The sequence below is a fragment of the Pelodiscus sinensis genome, chromosome 19, assembly GCF_052426305.1.
Source record: "Pelodiscus sinensis isolate ZL-2025 chromosome 19, ASM5242630v1, whole genome shotgun sequence".
Lineage (NCBI taxonomy): Eukaryota > Metazoa > Chordata > Testudines > Trionychidae > Pelodiscus > Pelodiscus sinensis.
This window is the reverse complement of record NC_143070.1, coordinates 43,553-66,030: the sequence shown is the minus strand read 5'-3', so window position 1 is coordinate 66,030 and position 22,478 is coordinate 43,553. Positions and strand designations below refer to the sequence as shown.

General features: G+C 47.6%; 1 long non-coding RNA gene across 1 annotated transcript; it reads left to right on the top strand.

The window, feature by feature from the left end:
* The first annotated feature begins 6,224 nt into the window (after positions 1 to 6,224).
* Positions 6,225 to 21,425, top strand: LOC106732609 (uncharacterized). Its single transcript, XR_012898972.2, has 6 exons — positions 6,225 to 6,864; positions 7,223 to 7,343; positions 7,879 to 7,970; positions 10,025 to 10,139; positions 16,385 to 16,490; positions 18,228 to 21,425. It is a non-coding gene; the product is annotated as an uncharacterized LOC106732609 (long non-coding RNA).
* The last annotated feature ends 1,053 nt before the right edge of the window (positions 21,426 to 22,478 follow it).

Below are 22,478 nucleotides of genomic sequence, written 5' to 3'. Positions count from 1 at the left end.
GCGGGGGATCAACTTCACCACTCGCCCAGGGTCAGGCGGAGAGCTGTAGTTCAGGAAGGGCGGAAGTGACGTTTCCTGTTGGGCGTTTCCATACGACGAGAGGCGGAAGTGATCTGCCGGGAGGAGCAGTTCGCTCAAACGCGCGGCTTCCCATTGGCCGGGAAAGGTGAGCGCAGCGAGGTCTCGTGACGGGAAAGGGGGCGGGGCCGCTTCCTTCCGCCCCCTAACTCGCCGGCTCTGGCCGAGTTGGTCACGTGACCCCCCCCACACTTGCCCCTTCTTCCCGGGCAGAAAGCGAAATGGGAGGGGCAGCTCGGGGGGGGGGTCACGGGGGAGCCCCGCAACGCGCCTGCTAGTGAGCTGCGCCCCCCCCGCTGGCCCCGCCGTGAAGGGGGAGGGGGGATTTGGGGGGAGGGTTAAGGGGGAGGGTTTTAGGGTTCGGGGGAGGGTTAAGGGTTTGGGTTAAGGGTGGAGGGGGGGGGAGGGTTTAGGGGGAGGGGGAGGGTTTAGGTTAAGGGGGAAGGCTCTAGGGTTCGGGGGAGGGTTAAGGGTTTTAGGATTTGGGCGAAGGGGGAGGGTTTTAGGGGGGGGGAGGATTTAGGGTTAAGGGTTTAGGGGGAGGGGGAGGGTTTTAGGGGAGGGGAGGGTTAAGGGTTTAGCGGGAGGGGGAGGGTTTAGGTTAAGGGGGAAGGCTTTAGGGTTCTGGGGGGTTTAGGGTTTTAGGGTTTGGGCGAAGGGGGAGGGGAAGGTTAAGGGGGTGGGGGAGGGTTTAGGTTAAGGGGGAAGGCTCTAGGGTTCGGGGGAGGGTTAAGGGTTTTAGGATTTGGGCGAAGGGGGAGGGTTTTAGGGTTCGGGGGAGGATTTAGGGTTAAGGGTTTAGGGGGAGGGGGAGGGTTTAGGTTATGGGGGAAGGCTTTAGGGTTCGGGGGGGTTAAGGGTTTTAGGATTTGGGCGAAGGGGGAGGGTTTGGGGGAGGATTTAGGGTTAAGGGTTTGGGTAAAGGGGGAGGATTTTAGGGGGAGGGTTTGGGTTAAGGGTTTTAGGGTTCGGGTTTTAGAGCGTTTTTGAGGTGTGGACGTGCTCTTCCGCTAGTTTTTGCAGAAGATCTTGTCTGCAAAAAGCTTCTTATGCAAAAACCCTGCAGTGTAGACAAAGCCCTGGAGTCATCATCTGGATTGGGCCAATCTAGGGCCTTCTTGAAATAGCAGGCACCTGCTGCTGTGCCTGTGCAGCAGTGACGGGGGTGGGGAGTGTCCAGAGGGGCCACTGCAGAGCTGGGAGGGACAGTGAGTGGGAAGAGGGTACATGGGATCCCCAATGACTGATCCTAGTGACCCTGTCGATGGCTTTCCACAGGATCACTCCTCCACAGCCCTCCCTGTTTTCTAGCGTGGGATCACACCCACCCCATCCCCTCTCTTCCTTCCCTACAGTCCCCCATGCCTTACAGCCCATCTCCTCCTGCAGACAGGGAGGGTTCACTGCTCCCCACTCACCCCATGTCAGGGATGGCATGCCATCTCCTCAGCCTACATCCTGCCCCCCATATCAGAGACAGGATTGCCATCCATCCCCACTGTTCCCCCAAACTGGGTATCAGATTCCCCCCTCCGCCCATCCCCCCTTCCTATACTGTTCCCTCAGCCCTGCCCTCTCTGCCTCCACAACCCATCGATCATTCACCTTCCTTGGATAGGCCCAGCATCCCTGCTTTCCTTTCTTGGGATGGGCTCTCAACCCCTCCTCCACTTCCTCCGGGGTGGGATAGGCCCTACAAACAAGCATCCCATTCCTAGTGGCAGGATTACCAAGTCTCAATCTCGTCAATGTCAGTCATCACTGATAATCTTCAACTTTTGTTTTGGGGCTTCCTGCAGCAACCCCTCTGCCATCATCCCTGCTCTCTGCGGCATTTCTCTGTGCAAAGTCCCCTGGGCCTGGTAGGGGAGCTGCTATGTCACTGCAGGCAGCGAGCAGGGATGGATAGTCAGCCTGGCCACCATTGCCTCCTGCAGGAAAACAAGTAGTATCAGGGGCTTATGGGCAAGCAGAGCCATTCCTAAAGTGTTCCCTTTGGAGTCAGGCTGTTCACAGATGTGAGCTCCATGCTGGCAGAGGGCAGGTGGACTGTGCTCAATGTATTAATAAACTTGCAGATATACAAGAGTTCCTATAACTGACTGTTCTTTTCCCATTTTTCCTCCTTTCCTTTCCCTCCCCATCCCCCTCTTTCTCTGCTATTTATGTGGAACTTGAACCCCTTATACTCCATTCATCGGAAGAAGAGGGCTGTGCCCACGAACGCTCATGGTACCATCGGCATGTTTTGTTAGTCTCTAAGGTGCTGCTGGACTATTTGTTGTTTTTTAAGGTTTTTTTTCCTGTAGTGTGAGGGTTCCCAACCATATAATAATTGAATACTGGGCCTGATCCTGGGACAAAGGACCTGTCAATCCTAAAGGTGACAACTGGAAATTCATAAGCAATCTTACATCAGGCAACACCTGACACAGTGACCCGGCCTCCCCAAGAGCTAGCTGACTGTAAACAATACCATTAACGGATAAACATCAGCTTATCGATTACATGGTTAATCAGTTATACGCTAACTTCCCCACTTCTCAGAGGGCTACCCGGTGCAGCTGGAGGTGTGATCAGTGATTTAAAAAATACACAACAATTGAATGTTGACAAGTTTATGAAGATCCAGAATGGTCCCCTTCCCCTGTTTCTTTCACTGACTATTCCATCCCTACTGCAATATGTTGGTGTCCAGTAGGAAAAATTATCCTAATTAAAAAAAATCAATGTAAATGTTAATTCTGTGCCATGGTTAACTGGTGTGAGTGGTCCTCTGATTGTAAACATGCCCCAATATGGTTAACAGCACATGCATATTCCTAAAGTATTTTCATGATCAGGGCCAACCTCTTCATGGATTCAGTTGCAGAAAGGATAGAGTTTTGCTATCTAGAGTCAGACTTTATATATTGGAGCTCTTTGAGCACACAAGTACTGATGTGAACTACATGGGCATCATATTAACAAAATGAGACCAGATTAGATTTAAACGGAGGAAGATGTAATCCATAACTTTCTACAGATGGAAAACAAGTACAGTTGAGACTGAACAATCATACCATGAAACATTACAGAAGATGTTAATTGCATATAACTGAGTTCTTCAGTATCTTGCTCATGCTTACCCCATTGGATGTATTCTGATGTTTGATTATTATTTTTTAAAAAGGTGGCTGTGGACTGTGCATTCTAGCAACACTAATTCCAATGTACCTTTGTACAACAGTGCTACTTAATCACTCTAATAATGTATGGAGAGATCTGATTTTCTACTTGTACCATTTCAGGAGGTGTGGGTTTTTTTTTCCCCCCATCAGAGATGACTAAACATGGGGACAAGAGGCAGGTTGCTCCTCTTTCCCTTCCCTGGAAAACACATGTACCTACCTGATGGGGCCAAGGAGCATCTGCAGATATCCTGGGATATCTCCCCATCTCTATACAGATAGAGATACAGAGGCAGCAGCTGGGCTGGGGCTGGGGCTGTGTGTAATCATGCAGGTTAACCAATAACCCCGGGCTCATCAGCTAACCATGTAAGTGGTTAAACTTTCACATCCCTTACCTGCCCCCCCTCACTACCTTCCCCTACATCCATCCTTCCACACCTAATGCCCTCTCAGCCACCCTGCTTTTCATCCCCAACAGCTCCCATCCCAACCCACACTCCTGACCCTTCCGGTCCATCCGCTTTTCTTCCTTTCAGCACCCCCAACCCATGGCAACCTGCACTCCTGACTCTGCCTTTCCCCCATCCATGCCTACTCCCATAGGACCCTTCAGCCTGCCACATGCTCCTCCATCCCCACCTCCATAGCCCATCCCAACCCAACCTGTTGTCTCCCTTCGCACGTCACAGATGGGTCTGCTGGGTTTGTATCCCCACAGCCTTAGTCTCAGAAGCCATGAACAAATAGGGGAGAACAAGTCATCTGGGGCAGTAAGTGCTAGAGTGGGGTGGTGACTGCTGTTGACTCACTATCTGCTCTTTGAGTGAGGCTGATGAGATGGGAGAGGGAGGCAGGAATGAGGACACCAACATTTCACACACCAAGGCTGTGTCTAGACTGGCCAGTTTTTCTGGAAAATCAGCCGCTTTTCCAGAAAAACTTGCCAGCTGTCTACACTGGCCGCTTGAATTTCCACAAAAGCACTGACTTCCTACTGTAAGAAATCAGTGCTTTTTGCGGAAATACTGTGCTGCTCCCGTTCAGGCAAAAGTCCCTTTTGCGCAAAACATTTGCGCAAAAGGGCCAGGGTAGACAGCTCAGATTTGTTTTCTGCAAAAAAGCCCCCATAGCGAAAATGGCAATCGGGGCTTTTTTGCGGAAAAGCGCATCTAGATTGGCCACGGACGCTTCTCCGCAAAAAGTGCTTTTGCGGAAAAGCGTCCTGCCAATCTAGACGTGCTTTTCCTAAAATGCTTTTAACTGAAAACTTTTCTGTTAAAAGCATTTCCGGAAAATCATGCCAGTGTAGACGTAGCCCAATAGTGCTTAGTGTAGTGACAGTGCAAGCCAGGGGATCTAGGGGTGAGAATGGACCACAAGCTAAATATGAGTCAATGGTGGAACACTGTTGCAAAAAAAGCAAACATGATTCTGGGCTGCATGAACAGGAGTGTTGTGAGCAAGACACACAAAGTCATTCTTCCGCTCTACTCTGCTCTGATTAGGCCTCAATTGGAGTATTGTGTCTGGGCACCACGTTTCAGGAACAATGTGGAGAAATTGGAGAAGGTGCAGAGAAGAGCAACAAGAATGATTAAAGATCTAGAAAACATGAGCTATGAGGAAAGACTGAAAGAACCGGGCTTGTTTAGTTTGGAAAAGAGAAGACTGAGAGGGGACATGAGAGCAATTTTCAAGTATCTAAAAGGCTGTCATAAGGAGGAGGGAGAAAAATTGTTCTCCTTGGACTCTAAGGATAGAACAAGAAGCAATGGGCATAAACTGCAGCCAGGGAGGTTGAGGTTGGACATTAGGAAAAACTTCCTGCCTGTCAGGCTGGTCAAACACTGGAATAAATTGCCTGGGGGCGGGGGGGCGGGTTGTGGAATCTCCATGGGTATGTCTACACTGCCACCCTAGTTCGAACTAGGGTGGCTAATGTAGGCATTCGAAGTTGCAAATGAAGCCCGGGATTTAAATATCCCGGGCTTCATTTGCATCTTGCCGGGCACCGCCATTTTTAAATCCCCGTTAGTGCGGACTCCGTGCCCGCAGCTACACACGGCACGAAGTAGGTAATTTGAATTAGACTCCCTAATTTGAACTACTGTTACTCCTCGTGGAATAGTCTACTCCGATCATGCGATGGAAAGAGAACAAGAGCACCAAGCCTGGACGCATGATCGATGCGAGGCAACAGCTACCCAGCTGGAAGTGGAGCAGCCACAACTGTCACTGAGATAAGTGTCTGGTTTGGAGAGGTTTCTCCTATGGACCACCTGGATCCAGGTAGAATTGCCCCCTTTGTTTAGAAATGCAGCCCCAGCTGAGGTTCCTGAATAGCTACAGTGGTTACATGAGAAACAGGGTCCGTTTTTCATGGACAGCTCATTTTTCTAGAACAGGGTGTCCTCAGCAGAGAGCTGGATCCAGCAGGCTGATGCCAGGTGATGAATGCTTGCCTTTCTCTCATGTGTTTCTCTTTCTCTCCCTCTGTCTCTACCCTGTGGTGTTGGCCAATACACACTCTGCCTTCCTCTGTCTCTTGGTCCTTAGCTCTGCTTCTGCCACCTCCCTCTACAAGATTCTTGCAGGCATTCTAGGTGTGCATTTCCACAGACAACATTTCGGGAACCTCAGAGCGTAGAAAGGGAAGTAAGTCATGTGAGACCGTGAGCATGAACGTGGAGTTGTGGCTGTCATTGCCAACCAGTCTCTCTACATAGAGCGGGACCAATACAGAAGGAAGAGGGAAGCAGGAATGAAGACAAAATTTCACACACTAATAGAACTTAGCATAGTGATGGCTCATGCTGGGCTTTTCCCCTCTGTGCTTTTTAGAGGAATCATCTAGAGGCCCTGACTGGAGGAGAAACGGGTAGTGTGGAGCTGAGGAGCCGTGATGTAGTTCTGAGGAGATACGAATGGTCCTCTGCTCTCTGCCTTCCGTCTCTCCGCTTGCGAGTAAGCAGTCAGTAGTTTGAATTCTTCATATGTACTTGGCAGCAGGTTTCTTCACAGACCATGAGCTTCCTGTTTTGGCAGGGGGTCTTGGGGAACTGAAGGTGGAGAAGGGACGGTAGTTTGCTGTGTAGAGGTATTTCTTGGGATGTAGGTTCCACAGGGTTCTATCTGCTTGTTGTCCTATTGTGGAAATGGGAGATGGATTGGTCAATGTTAGAGCCCCCCATGGTGATTTAGATAGGAGGAGAAGAGGTCATGCGCTGTTGCTGACTTAGATGCTTACTGGTGTGTCTTTTCTCCCTTGTATTGCGTTTAGTAGTGAGGAACAAGGAAGTCAGCTGTCAGAATCTCCTTCCCTTCTGCAATGGAAAGCAATCGTGATGAGCGAGTCCATGAGCATGATCAATGTGAGGCATGAACCGTCCAGCCAGATGAGGAGCAGTTGCTGTCATCACTGAGATATGCATTTGGTTTGCTGAAGGCTCCGCTCCTGGCCTACCTAGGTCTCAGTAGGGACAGACATTTAGCCAGGGCTGGCTTTGAAAGGAGAGAGACAAGGTCCCCATTTTCAGTGGTGGCTTATTTCTCTGGACACAACTGGAGTGTCCTCCACAGCAGAGAATTGGAGGCAAGCAGATGACTTCAGGTGGTGAGTAGCTTTCCTTTAGCCAATGCGAGACTGTCTGTCTCTCTGTGTGTCTTCTCTAGTGTGTTGGCCATCACGCTCTTTCTCTGTCTCTTTGTCCTTGCCTCTGTTTGTGCGCTCTCCTTCTGTTGGACAGTCGTAGATGTTCCAGGTGTGCATTTCCACAGGAAAGGTGTCAGGAGCCATGGGGGTTAGGAAGGGAGGTAAATGTGGCGGAGCTCTGTCATTGTTGACTCAGTCCTAGCTTGAATGGGGCTGATAGAGTTTGGAAAGGGAGGAGGGCTGAAGAAGAGATTTCCCACCCCAATAGAGCTTAGCATAGTGATGCCTCATGCTGGACTCTTTCTGTTGTTCTTTTCAGGGGAATCATGCAGAGGCCCAGGTCAGAGGAGCACTAGGCAGCGGAGGACATGAGTAGCCTTGAACCCTTCAGACAACATAAACGATACTCTGCTTTCTGCCTTCCACACACCTGGCTCTGAGTAAGTACTCAGTGCTTTGAATTCCTCATTTATACTGGCATTAGGATTCTTCACAGGCTGTTAGCTTCCTGTTGCAGCATAGGGCCCTGGGGAATGGAGGCTGCAGAAGGGACAGTAGTCTGCCATGCAGAGTGACTATTTTGGATGGTAATAGAAATGTAGCCGTGTTAGTCTGGTGTAGCTGAAGTAAAATACAGGACTATGTAGCACTTTAAAGACTAACAAGATGGTTTATTAGATGATGAGCTTTCGTGGGCCAGACCCACTTCCTCAGATCAAGTCTGATCTTGATCTGAGGAAGTGGGTCTGGCCCACGAAAGCTCATCATCTAATAAACCATCTTGTTAGTCTTTAAAGTGCTACATAGTCCTGTATTTTGGATGCAACTTCAACAGGCTCCTTTCTATTTTTATTCATACAGCAGTAGTGGGATGGGGTGGCCGACGGATCCCCACAACGTGATTTATAATATATAAGAGATTATGCAACACTGCCGACTGAGTTTCTAACTTGTTTCTTTTCACCCCTTGTGCAGAGTTTAGTAGCAAATGAAAAGAAGTCCACCAACAATCTCTTGTCATGCAATGGAAATGGAGCGAAAGCAGTGACTACATGAGGATATTCAATGTAAGACAAGAGCCATGCAAAACAGCCCCCATTGTCACTGAGATAGGTAGGCTGTGAACAGAGCACTCACCAGGCCAGATACTTAACTCCAGGCAGGAACATAGAATCATAGAATACTGGGACTGGAAGGGACCTCGAGAGGTCATCGAGTCCAGTCCCCTGCCCTCATGGCAGGACCAAATACTGTCTAGACCATCCCTGATAGACATTTATCTAACCTACTCTTAAATATTTCCAGAGATGGGGATTCCACAACCTCCCTGGCAATATATTCCAGTGTTTGACCACCCTGACAGTTAGGAACTTTTTCCTAATGTCCAACCTAAACCTCCCTTGCTGCAGTTTAAGTCCATTGCTTCTTGTCCTGTCCTCAGAGGCCAAGCTGAACAAGTTTTCTCCCTCCTCCTCATGACACCCTTTTAGATACCTGAAAACGGCTCTCATGTCCCCCCTCAGTCTTCTCTTTTCCAAACTAAACAAACCCAATTCTTTCAGCCTTCCCTCATAGGTCATGTTCTCTAGACCTTTAATGATTCTTGTTGCTCTTCTCTGGACACTCTTCAATTTCTCCACATCTTTCTTGAAATGCGGTGCTAACATCTGGTTAGTGAAGGCTGGCTTTGTAAGGAGCGGTTCTGAGGGATAGCAAGTCCCCGTTTTTAGAGACTGCTCTGTACTCTGGGCAGAAGCAAGTGCCTGCCCCAGCAGATAGATGGACTTAGGAAGAGGACTCCAGATGGCAAGTGGCTTGCCTTCCTCCCACATGTTTCTCTCTCTCCCCTAGCATATTGGCCAATCCAATCTCTTTCTCTCACCCTCTTCCTTTTGTCTTTGTCCTTTTCTCTGCTCTTGCCATCTCCTTCTACAGGACACTTGTGGGCATTCTAGGTGAACATTCCCACAGGCAAAGTCTTGGGAGCCAAGGGGAAGTAGGAAGGGATTTAAATCGTGCAGGGTAGGGTTCTCAAAAGCAGAGCTCTGTCATGGTTGACTCAATCTCTGTTCATCGAGTGGGGCCAATATAGATGGGAGACGGGGGCAGGATTGAAGCCAAGATTTCACACATCAATGGAGCTTAGTGTAGTGATGGTAGAGTATGGGCTTTTCCTGCTGTGTTAGTGAGGCAAGCATCCAGCAGCTCTGACCAGAAGAGATGATGACAGAAGGTGACCTGAGAAGCATGAATATTCTTCTAAGGAGAGACTGGAAAGATCCTGAGCTTTCTGCCTTCCTCATAACTGGCTGTGAGTAATCAGAATTTTGAAGTCCTCATTTGTGCTCGCTGTCATTCCCTGACAGGTCGCCAGCTTCCTGTTTGGGCAGGCAGGAGACCCTGTGGAATTGGGGCAAGTTGTATTCCCACTGTGGGAATGGGAAGGAGAGGCCATCTCCCTCAATGTGTTAGATGCAAGAAGCAGCGGCCACCTGAGTTGTTAATTTATTTTCTCCCTTGTGCTGGATATAGTAGTAAAGGGAAAAGCAGTCACCTGTCAGTCTCCTCCCATTGCGAGACGGAAAGAGATCCAGATTAGCGAGCGTGGTCGAGTAAAGGCAAGAGCCGTCCAACTGGGAGCAGAGCAGTTGCCATTCTTATCTCAGTAAGTGACTGTTGTGGCAAGGGCTCTGCTCACGGCCCTCTAGGCTCCAGGTAGGGATGCTTATCTTCCCAGGCAGATAGATGGATCTAGGCGGATGAGTCCAGGTGGTGAGTCACTTGCTTTTCTCCCATGTGTTTCTTTCCCTCTTCTCCATTGTGTTGGCCAACACACTTTCTCTCTTTCACTGTCTCATTGTCTTGGCACAGAGGAAAGGACAACTTGCAGGCAGTCAAGTTGTGCATGTCCACAGGCAAAATCTCAGGACCCATGAGGAGGTAGAAAGGGAGAGGGCAGTGAGCGTGAGACTGGAGTTGTGACTGTGGTTGACTGTCTCTGTTCATGTAGTGGGGCCAATGTAGATGGGAGTCAGAGGCAGGGATGAAAGCCAGATTTCACACAGCAAGAGAGCTTAGTGGAGCAATGGTTCATGCTGGGGTTTTTCTGCCGCACTTGCAGAGGAATCATCCGGGAGCCCAGAGGAGAAGCTGGCAGAAGGGGACCCAAGCAGCCTGGATATCCTTCTAAAGAGACATGCACAGTCCTCAGTTTTCTGCCTTCTTCATAACTGGCTGTGAGTAAGAGATCAGGTTTTTGATTTCCTCTCCTGTTTTCACTCTAGGTTTCTTCACAGGCTGTTGTCTTTCTGCTTTGGCACAGGCCTGTGGAATCGAGCCTAGAGAAGGGACAATAGTCTGCTCTGCAGAATGACTTTTTGAACATGTGTTCCATGGAGTCCTTTCTAACTGTAGTCCTACAGCAGTAATGGGAGGAGGTGGCAGTGCCCTGGAACGTGGTAGATGCGGGAAGAGGAGGTTACGTGACACTGCCAACTGAGATGATTACTGGTTTTTATTTATTTATTTATTTATGTTTGCTTGTGCTGGGTTTAGTAGTAAGGGAAAGAAGTCAACTGTCAGAGTCTACTCCATCATAGGATGGAATATAAGCAAGAGCAGTGAGTCCATGTGCATTATCGATGCAAGACAAGAACTATCCAGCTGGGACTGGAAAGCAGGGCTGCCCCTAGCGATGGCACAAAAGGAAGGGTGGCAGGAGCAGACTCTACTACCCTTCCTTCTGTGCTGCTGGTGGTGGCTGGCTGCTTCTGCGCTTGATGCCCGCACTTTCTTACTGCCCAGCTTAGAAGTTAGAGCCGCCAGCAGCAGCAGCAGCACAGAAGGAAGGGTTGGGATACCACACCCTGCCTCCCTTCCTTCCTGCTGGCAGCAGGATTGCCATCTATGTTGGGCATCTGACCACTTGCCACCTCCCACTGCCAACCCCTTAGAAGGCAGTGCCTCTGCCAGCTGTAGCAGAGAAGGAAAGGAGGCAATACTGTGTCATGCCACCGTATCTGCTCCATTGCTGCTGGTGGTGGCACTGCCTTTCCAGCTGCCCAGAGTAGAAGACAGAACTGGCAGCAGCAGTGGCGCAGGAGGAAGGACAGCAATACCATACCACGCCACCCTTCCTTCCGAGCTGCTGCTAGTGGTGGTCTTGACTTCTGAGCCAGGCATCTGGCCGGCGGCCACTGCGCTGTGGCCACACAGTTCAAAAGGCAGCTCCACTAGCAGCAGCAGTGCAGAAGGAAGGGAAGCAAGGTGATATCAGTCCAACCTTCCTTCTATGCTGCTCCTGGGAACGGCGCTGCCAGCTGAACAGGGCATGTAACAAGAGATTGTTCCTCTGTGACCACTTCTCCCCTCTCCTCCTCCCGCAGAGAGGGAAAAGGGGTCTGAGTCCGCTCCATGGAATGGGTGGTGACTGTGGGATCCTGCTTTCCCAGCGGTCAGCACAGGGCCTGGTGCTTCCTGATTAGGTGGAGGAGGCTTTTTGCCATTACAGCATCCATTAGGGGCAGCTAACAGGGAGTTTCGAGAGGGAGATCTCCAGGTGAAAGAGAAGCGAACACAGGACCTTTGAGGCAAATGGCTGTCTGTCGTGTGTGTGTGTGTGTAGGTTACCTGCTAGTTGCCGAAAGAAACTTTGTGCTGAGCTTGTCCGTCTGTCTGTCTGTCTGGAGATACAAGAGCTGAGCTGTTTGTTTGAAGGACCACGTGCTGTGGTCGGCAGTTGGAAGCTGTGAGCTTCTAAATGAGGATTTGAAATCTAGAGCCCTCTGTTCATTTGTTGAGCCTTACCCAAGGGGTGATGCTGTCAGGATGGCCAGGGCTTTATAAAGCCCGTGAGTAAGCAACCAGGGGGCTTTGAGAACAGGGGCAGCTAACAGGGAGTTTCCAGAGGGAGTTCTGAAGGGGAATTAGAAGGGGGTGAGGTACACTTGCCATTCTTTAAAACTTTTACACTAAACTAAAAATAAAACTTCCTGATTTAAATATCTGTCAATAACCTAAATAGCTGTAGGGGAGAATGCAGGCAGAAGCCCAGCAGCAGAGTGGGGGCTCTCCCGTTCATTGCACTCAGTGTAGCATGTATGGTTACCCGCTCTGTGGGCGGGTGGCGTGTGTGTGCATTCGGTACAAGGAGCTCCTGGCCCTCAGAGACCGCATATGGGCTTTGGAGGCCAGGGTGGTTGAACTGGAGGAGCTGAGGGAGGCGGAGAGGTACATAGATGTGGCTTTACAGGACACTGTAGAACTGTCCCACCTGCAGCCAGACAGCCCCTGTGCTGTTAAGGAGGATGAAAGGCTCAGGGAAGGAGAATATTCAACTGGAGCAGAGGGAAATGATCCCATAGTTGGGACCCACCTTCCAGAGGATGCCCTGGTACCTCTCGCACTGAGGATACATCTCTGGGGGAGGGAACTCCAGTCATTAGGAAAAGGCAGGTGTTAGTAATGGGGGATTTGATCATTAGAAACATAGATAGCTGGGTTTGTGATGACCAGGAGAACTATATGGTGATTAGCCTGCCTGGTGCAAATATTGCAGATCGCTCGAGACATCTAGATAGACTTATGTGCAGTGCCAGCGAGGAGCTGGTGGTCGTGGTACCTGTAGGTACCAGTGACATAGGGAAGGGTAGGGGAGAGGTTCTGGAGGCTAAATTTGGGCTGCTAGGAAAGAGATTGAAATCCAGGACCTCTAGGGTGGCATTCTCAGAAATGCTTCCAGTTCCACGCGCAGGGCCAGGTAGGCAGGCAGAGCTTCAGAGTCTCAATGCCTGGATGAGATGGTGTAGAGCAAAGAGGTTTAGATTTATTAGGAACTGGGGAAACTTTCGGGATACTGGGGGCCTATACAGGAAGGATGGGCTCCACCTAAACCAAAATGGAACCAGAATGCTGGTACTTAACATTAAAAAGGTTGTAGAGCAATTTTTAAACTAAGAGCTGGGGGAAAGCTGACAGGTGTGGAGGAGCACATGGATTGAACAGAGACATCTATTAGAGGAGGTTCTATTAACAGAGACGCTCTATGTTCTAGTCAGGAGGAGAAAATGGACGTATGAGTCAGATCAGATGACACACAATCCAAAGAAAAAGAGTCTAACACACACATCAAGAAATGGAGGACGTAAATAGTGACAAATTATTAAAGTGCTTGTACACAAATGCTAGAAGTCTAAAGAGTAAAGTGGGTTAACTAGAGTGCCTAGTTTTAAAGGAGGATATTGATGTAATAGGCATCACGGAAACTTGGTGGCATAAGGACAATCAATGGGACACAGTCACACCAGGATACAAAATATATCAGAAGGACAGAACAGGTCATGCTGGTGGGGGTGTGGCACTATATGTGAAAAAATGTAGAATCAAATGAAGTAAAAATCTTAAATGAGCCAAAATGTTCCATAGAATCTCTATGGATAGTCATTCCATGCTCCAATAATAAGAATAGAGCAGTCGGGATGTATTATCGACCACCTGATCAGGACAGTGATAGTGACTATGAAATGCTAAGGGACATTAGAGAGGCTAGCAAATTAAAAAAACTCTATAATAGTGGGAGATTTCAACTATCTCCATATTGACTGGGTACACATCACCTCAGGACAGGATGCAGAGAAAATTTCTTGATACCTTAAATGACTGCTTGTTGGAGCAGCTGGTTCTGGAACCCACAAGGGGAGAGGCTATTCTTGATTTAGTCCTAAGTCGAGGACAGGATCTGGTTCAAGAGGTAAATACACCTGGCCCACTTGGAAATAGTGACAATAAAATTTAACATCCCGGTGGTGGGAAAAATATCTCTGCAGCTCAACACTGTGGCATTTAATTTCAGAAAGGGGAACTACACAAAAATGAGGAAGTTAGACAGAAATTAAAAGGTACAGTGACAAAAGTAAAATCTTTGCAAGCTGCATGGAAACTTTTCAAAGACAGCATAATAGAGGCCCAACTTAAATGTATACCCCAAATTAAAAAACACAGTAAGAGAACCAAAAGTGTGCCACCGTGGCACTTAACAACCAGGTAAAAGAAGCAGTGACAGAGAAAAAGATATCTTTTACAAAGTGGAAGACAAATCCTAGTGAGGAAAATAGAAAGGACCATAAACTTTGTCAAATTAAGTATAGACATATAATAAGAAAAGCCAAAAAGGAGTTTGAAGAACAGCTAGCCAAAAACTAAAAAAAAAAAAAAAAAAAGTAAAATGTTTAAGTACATCAGAAGCAGGAAGCCAGCTAAACAACCAGTGGGGCCCTTGGATGATTGAAATGCTAAAGGAACACTCCAAGACTATAAAGTCATAACGGAGAAGCTAAATGAATTCTTTACTTTAGTCTTCATGACCGAGGATAACGGAGAGATTCCCAAACCTGAGCCATTTTTTTTAGGTGACAAACCTGAGCAATTGTCCCAGATTGAGGTGTCATTAGGGGAGGTCTTTGGAACAAATTGATAAACTTAACAGTAACAAGTGACCGGGACCAGATGGCATTCACCCAAGAGTTCTGAAAGAACTCATATGTGAAATTGCAGAAATTAACTGTGGTTTGTAACTTATCCTTTAAATTGGCTTCCGTACCTAATGATTGGAAAATAGCTAATGTGACACCAATATTTAAAAAGGGCTGTAGAGGCGATCCTTGCGATTTTTAGACCGATAAATCTAACATACATACTGGGCGAATTAGTTAAAACGATGGCAAAGAATAAAATTGTCAGACACGTTGAAGAATATAATTTGTTGGGGAAAACTCAACATGGTTTCTGTACAGGGAAATGCTGCCTTACTAATATGCTAGAGTTCTTTGAGGGGGTCAACAAACATGTGGACAAGGGGGAATCCAGTGGATATAGTATTCTTAGATTTCCAGAAAGGCTTTGACAAGGTCCCTCACCAAAGGCTCTTAAGTAAAGTAAGTTGTCATGGGATAAGAGGAAAGGTCCTTTCATTGATTGATAACCAGTTAAAAGACAGGAAACAAAGGGTAGGAACAAATGGTAAGATTTCAGAGTGGAGAGAGGTAACTGGTGGGGTTCCCCCAAGGATCTGTCCTGGGACCATCCTATTCAACTTATTTATAAATTATCTAGAGAAAGGAGTAAACAGTGAGGTGGCAAAATTGGCAGATGATACCAAACTCCTCAAGACCGTAAAGACCAAAGCAGACTGGGAAGGGCTTCAAAAAGATCTCAGCAAACGAAGTGATTGGGCAACAAAATGGCAAATTAAATTGAATGTTGATAAATGTAAAGTAATGCACATGGGAAAACATAATCCCAGCTATATATACAATATGATGGGGACTAATTTGGCTACAACTACTCAAGAGAAAGATCTTGGAGTCATTGTGGATAGTTCTCTGAAAACATCCACTCAGTGTGCAGTGGCAGTCAAAAAAGCAAATAGAATGTTAGGAGTTATTAAAAAAGGGATAGAGAATAAAACAGAGAACATCTTATTGCCTCTGTATAAAACTATGGTACGCCCACATCTTGAATACTGCAGACAGATGTGGTCTCCTCATCTCAAAGAAGATCTCTTGGCATTGGAAAAGGTTCAGAAAAGGGCAACAAAAATGCTGAGGGGTTTGTCACGGGTCCCATATGAAGAGAGATTAAAAAGACTTTTCATCTTAGAAAAGAGGAGACTAAAGGGGGATATGATACAAATCTATAAAATCATGACCAGGATGGAGAAAGTGAATAAGGAAAAATTATTAGTCCCACAATACAAGAACTAGGAGTCACTAAGAGTAAGTCTAGACTACATGCCTGTCGCCAGAGGCATGTAGATGAGGCTACCAGGCATAGAAAAATGAAGCGGCGATTTAAATAATCGCCGCTTCATTTAAATTTACATGGCTGCCGAGCTGAGCCGATCAGCTGTTTGTCGGCTCAGCGCGGTAGTCTGGACGCGCGAGTGTCAAAATCTAAGGCATTTGTCGACCACCCAGGTATGCCTCCTGGGATGAGGAGCCACGTACATTTAAATGAAGCGGCGATTATTTAAATCACCGCTTCATTTTCCTATGCCTGGTAGCCTCATCTACATGCCTCTGGCGACAGAGGTATGTAGTCTAGACGTACCCTAAATTAAATTAATAGGCAGCAGGTTTAAAACAAACAAAAGAAAGTTTATCTTCACGCAGCGCACAGTCAATCTATGGAACTCCTTGCCAGAGGCTGCGGTGAAGGCTAGAACTTTAACAGGGTTAAAAAAAGTGCTAGGTAGATTACTAGAGGTTAGGCCCATCAATGGCTATTAGCCAGGATGGGTAGGAATGGTGTCCCTAGCCTCTGTTTCTCTGGAAGTAGGAGATGGGAGGGATCAAGTAAGGATTACCTGTTGTGGTCCCTCCTTCTGGGGCTTCTGGTACTGGCCTCTGTCGGCAGACAGGACACTGGGCTAGATGGACCTTTGGTCTGACTTAGTATGGCTGTTCTTATGTTCGTATGTTTGTAGAGTGGGACAGAAATTGTTGGAAGAGGAAGTGACATGAGCTATCTGGACGCCAACCCCGGTATGCCAGAGTTCTGCCCATTTGCTCCCAGCATGAATGATGCATCCTGTGAGTTGTAGTTTTCAAATTTCTGCCTCCTCAGATACTTGAGTCACTGTCACGACACAGCCAGTGGCCCCCACCTGGCCCCCTTGGGAATTCTCAGCCCCCCCCCCCCCGCCCCAATGCTATCCTGCTAGCCATGGGATCCCTCAGGCTGGAGGTGGCTAAGGAAGCGAGGAGAGAGGAGGGCTAACTGTACCCCTGTTCTCTTCACTCCCCCAGACCCTTTCAACACCCTGAGCCCAACCCAACTGTACCCTCATCTGTGCCCTTTTCCCCAGTCCGCACCCTTACCTTGGGGGCCTTCAGTTTCCTTCCCTTCTCTCCACAAAAACAAGCCCAACCTGCACTCCCAGACCATCCATACATTCATTGGGCCCATCAGCCTCCCTTTCTCCTCCCTACAACACCCTCCAGATCACCTCATCCTACACCTTATCCCTAACCTTCCCCTGTACTTGGGACCCCTCAGCATCCCTAGTTACTGTCTTCCTAACCCATCCTCCCTCCCTCTCCACCACCATCCTCCCAGATGTGGGACCTGTCAGCCCCCTTTTTCCTCCTTCCCTAGCCACCTCCGACTTGCAACCTCTCCTCCTCAGCTCCCTTTGCTGTCCAAGACCCCCAGTCTTGCCATATCCTTCCCCAACCTGCCCCTTCAGTTCATCCCTCCATTTGACACCCCTTAACCTCTCCCAGTTCACCCCAATTGTGACCCTAGTTTTACCTTCTCCCTATTCATCTTTCTACACCCAGGGAAGAAGCAGAGGGTAGGTGATGGGTTCTTAGCCCCCATCCCAATACACACTCCCAATCCTCCCAGTTTACCCCTCCTTTCTCTTGCTTTTAACACCCCCAATCAATGGCCACCTGCTCTCTTAACCCTCCCCTTCCTCTACCCATACATACACCCATAGGGCCAAGGGCACCATTTTTGGGGAGGCTAGGAGGGCAGTAGCCCTCCTCCCGAGTTTGAACCCCTGGATTTCTTGCATGAGGTCTGCCTAAAGCCCATGTCCTGGCTCCAGAGGCAGCTCTTAAATGCAGCCGAGTTTGAGCTCTGCCTTTGGGACGTGGACATTGTTATAAAAGAGGGAGGCAGGGTGATCAAGAATGGCTGGCCATTCTAGCAATTGAAGGATCATTTGATCGTTCATGCAGTTATGAAGGATCACCATAAAAACATTGCCGGGCACTCCACTTAAAAGGCAGGAGCAGAAGAGCATTATGCTTCTGGGATCTGCATTTGGACCACTGCTGCTACACGCCTCATAAATGTTCTCCTTGAGAGCAGAAAGATGCTTGTGATTTCCATGGGGTAGGTCCTGGGGAAGGCAGAGCTCTGCCTGTGGCTGGTCATTGTCTGGGATCATCCTTTCTTCCCCATAACTAGCTGCATGTGGGTCACCGTCCTTCACCCAGAAAGATGTTCCGTAGTTTGTAGCCCCTCCCTCTCCCCACATCACTGTATTTGATCACTGGACCATGGAACTGGAGAACAGTTACCACTTTCCTCAGAGGACCAGAGTATTCTGGGTAGGGGTGGGTATAGAGGACTGAGGGTGTGGTGAGGTGGGGAGGGCTGTAGTTTCTTATAAATGATGAGCATTTTTGGCCCTGGGTGGCTGGAGAGGAATAAAGAAGGGGTCTGCAGTGAACAGCAGCCAGGTGATGCATCTTTGTCTGTGTTTCAGCCACCAGCAGTGGCCTTGTTTTACAAGTGTTCTCTCGTTCTCTTTTCAGTTCTCAATGGGGTAGAAGAAAGAATGGCCGACACGTGGCAGAGAATTAAAGAAGTGGCAGCTGCCTGGAGCCCATCACTAGGGATGGAAGCAAGATAGTGAGATGCAGAATAAGAGCACGTGGAAATTTGCAGTCCTCCCTCAGTACTTCACTTTAAAAGATTCTCCCATTGATGCATCTCAAGCTCTTAGTTTTGGGGGAGTGCTGGACGAGATATTGGGCTAGATGGGCCTTTCATCTGACCCAACAGGGCTGCTCTTATATTCTTATGTTCTCATGCCTGCACACTTCTTTAAGGCTGCCACAGAGGAACTCCACATTCCCTTGCAGCAATGCAGGCACAGTTCTGAAATAGAACAACAGTGACACTAAGTGGAAATTTAAGAAACTACAAATAGTCTTGCAGTACCTTGGAGACTAACACAAAATGTGGATGCTATCACGAGCTTTCGTGGGCACAGCACAGAAGCTGATGATACCACTGTGACAGACGGCTGGCTAAGCCGAGCTCTGTCACTATAGCCTGGCTAAAGCGGCTGAGGGGAGACAGCTGAGCAAGCCCAGGCCTGAAGGGCAATTAGAAACAGCTGTGTGCCTCACTGGGGGAGGGCTATTTAAGGCAGCAAGAGGGGACATGAGGAAGCCAGGAGAAGGAGTGGCTGTGTGCGTGCTCCTTGCAGATGGAGGAGCTGGCTGAGTTTGCTGTAAGCTTTGTAAATAGAAGGTGGTGGGAACTGACAATGAAAGCACTGGTGACAGCATCAAAAGGGTCTCCAGCTGATATGTGGACCAGAAGGTGTCCCAGGGCAAGGGGCCTGAGTGAGGACCCTGCAACAATCATCTACATTTTTTGTTAGTCTGTAACTGAAAAACTTAAACAAATCATCTTGTAGCACCTTAGGTACTAACACAGCTAACTTGGGAAATGTAAGGTAATGAATACACAACTCTATAATAGAGCAACAGGGACATTTGGTGGCCGTTTAAGATAATGCATGCACAATTTTGTAATGCAGCAACTGTGACACTTGGAGTTCTCTCACGGTAATGCATGCACATTTCTGTAATGAAGCAACAATGGCACTCAATGGTCACTCGGGGTAATGCATGCACATTTATTAACTTTTCTAAGTAATCTTTTTCTGGTTACCATGGCCTGATTAAATGAATCCTAGAATACTCAAGGAGCTTAAGAGAGGAAATATCTGAGCCATTAGCATGCACAATTTTGTAATGCACAATTCTTTAGTGCAGCATGGTCTTCGTGGCTGAGAATATTGGGGAGATTCCCAAACCGGAGCCAGTCTTTTTAAGTAAGAAATCTGAGGAATTTCCCCATATTGAGGTGTCATTAGAGGAGGTTTTGGTACAAAGTGATAAACTTAATGGTGGTAAGTCACCAGGAGCAGATGGCATTCACCCAAGAGTTCCAGAAGAACTCAGATGTGAAATTGCTTAGCTATATTAACTGTGATTTGTAACCTACCCTTTAAATCAGCTTTTGTACTTAATGACTGGAAGATAGCTAACGTGACACCAATATTTACAAAGGGCTGTAGAGGCAAGCCTGTTAATTACAGACAGTAAGTCTAATGTCTGTACCGGGCAAATTAGTTGAAACTATAGTAAAGAATAAAATCATCAGACACGTAAATGAACATAATTTGTTGGGGAAAGTCAACATGGTTTTTGTAAAGGGAAACCATGCCTTTGTAATTTACTAGAGTTCTTTGAGGGACTCAGCAGACACATGGACAAGGGGGATCCAGTGGATATAGTGTAGTTAGAGTTCCAGAAAGCCTTTGATAAGGTCCATCAGCAAAGGCTCTCAAGTAAAATAAGTTGTCACGGGATAAGAGGGAAGGTCCTCTCATGGACTGGTAACTGGTTAAAACACAGGAAACAAAGGGGAGGAATAAATGGTTGATTTTCAGAATGGAGAGACTTCTGTTGTCCCCAAAGTGTCTGGCCTGGGACCAATCCTATATGCTCCTTTCTCCAGATCATTTATAAATATGTTAAACAGTCAGGTAGCAAAATTTGCAGGTGATACTAAAGTGCTCAAGATTGTTTAGGCCAAAGCAGATTGTGGAAAGCTTCAAAAAGATCTCAAACTAAATGATTAGGCAACAAAATGGCAAATGAAATTTAATGTTGATCAAAGTAAAGTAATGCATACTGGAAAGAAATAGTCCCAACTATACATACACTGTGATTGGGATTAATGTAGCCATAAACACTTGAGAGAGCGATATCTTGGACTCATTGTGGTTAGTTCTTTGGAAACAGCCACTCAATGTGCAATGACAGTCAAAAAAGCAAACAATGTCAGAAATCATTCTCTGTCTTATTCTCTATCCCTTTTTGATATCTTATTGCCTTGCTATACAACCATGGTACACCTATAGCTTGAATACTGCATACAGATGCAGCCACCTCATCTCCAAAGAGATATATTGGCATTTGAAAGGTTCCAAAAAGGGAACAAAAAATGGTGAAGGGTTTGGAATGGGCCCCATATGAAGTGAGATTAAAAAGACTGGGACTTTTCAGTGTAGAAAAGAGGAGACTAAAGGGGGATATGAGACAGATCTATAAAATCATGACTGGTGTAGAAAAAGTGAAAAAGAAAAAGGTAGTTATTTGTTCCCATAACTAAGAACTAGGGGGTCACCAAAGGTAATTAATAGGTAACAGCTTTAAAACAAACAAAAGGAAGTTTTTTTTCTCACAGCACACAGTCAAACTGTGGAACTTCTTTCCAGAGCATGTTGTGAAGACCAAGACTTTAACAGGGTTTAAAAAAGAACTAGATAAATGAATGGAGGTTAGGTCCATCAATGGCTATTAGCCACGATGGGTAGGAATGGTGTCCCTAGCCTCTATTTGTAAGAGGTTGGAAATGGACGACAGGAGAGGAATCACTTGATGATTAGCTGTTCTGTTCATTCCCTTTGGGGCATCTGTCATTGGCCACTTTTAAAAGACAGGATAATGAGCTAGATGGACCTTTGGTCTGACCCAGAATGGCTTGTGAAACACTGACAGTCGCTGGCCACTTGTAGAAGCGTTTTCACAATTCTGCAAGGGTACGTCTGCACTTCAGAGCTCTTATGGGATACCGGAAGTACCCTGAAATAGCTATTCCGCATCTATTGAAGCAGCTCATTATTTCAAAATAGATTTTGAACTAACGAGCGGCTTAGTCCGATGTCCCGGGATCTCTCATTCCACGAGGGTTAAGAGGAATTTTGGAATAGTGTGGTATTTCAAAATTTGGTGCTGTGTTGACAGCGCCAAATTATGAAATAAGCTATTTTGAAATACAATCAAAATAAGTAACACAATTTGCGTAGCACAGATTGCATAGCTTATTTTGAGCTAAGGCTGTCATGTAGGTGCACCTTCATGGAGCAACTTTGACACTCAGTGGCCTCTCACGGTAATACATGCACAAATCTGTAATGGAAAAACAGCAACATGTAGTAGGCACTCCTGGAAATGCATTCACATTTCTTGAATGGAGCAACTGTGACACTCCATGGCCACTTGCGGTATTGTGGGCACTATGCAGCAATGTAGCAAAAATAACATTTGATGGCCACTGGTGGTAATGCAGGCACAATTCTCTAATGCAGGGGTCTGCAGGAGCAGGTTGAGAGTAGGGTGTCTGGCCCGGGGCAGGGGGCAGAAGCAGGGTGCAGGTAGGTGTCTGGCCTGTGAAAGGAGGCAGGAGCAAGTTTTAACTCTTCTGCCCTGGACTCTGCCACTCTCCTGGGACAGGGTTGGGGGAAGGGCTCTCTCCACTGCACCTCCCACTTGGTCTATGCCTTGAGCACCGCTCCAGCTTTTCCTGTGAGGATGGGAGGAGCAGCATGCGTGCACTTCCCCCCGATTTGTATGCAGGATTGGTGTGGGAGGTAGAGTGCAGGAGCAGGTTGAGAATAGGGTGTCTGGCCAGGGGGACGGGGCAGGAGCAAGGTGCAGGTGGGTGTCTGGCTGGTGGCAGGAGGGAGAAGCAGGGGGTGGGTGCAGGTTCTTAGCATGGGGGGCAGGGGTGGCATGCTGGGCCTGGGTGGCACTTACAATAGATAAACTCTGTTACAGACACTAGAAAACAAGTAACAGTCACTGCCATATGGCAGCCAGATGCTGCTCCACACAAGGAGTAATTTAGCATCCAATGGGCAGAGTGTGGAACGGAAGCCATGGCTTGCCAGTAGTGCAGGGAGTCTGGCTGGCAGATCCAGA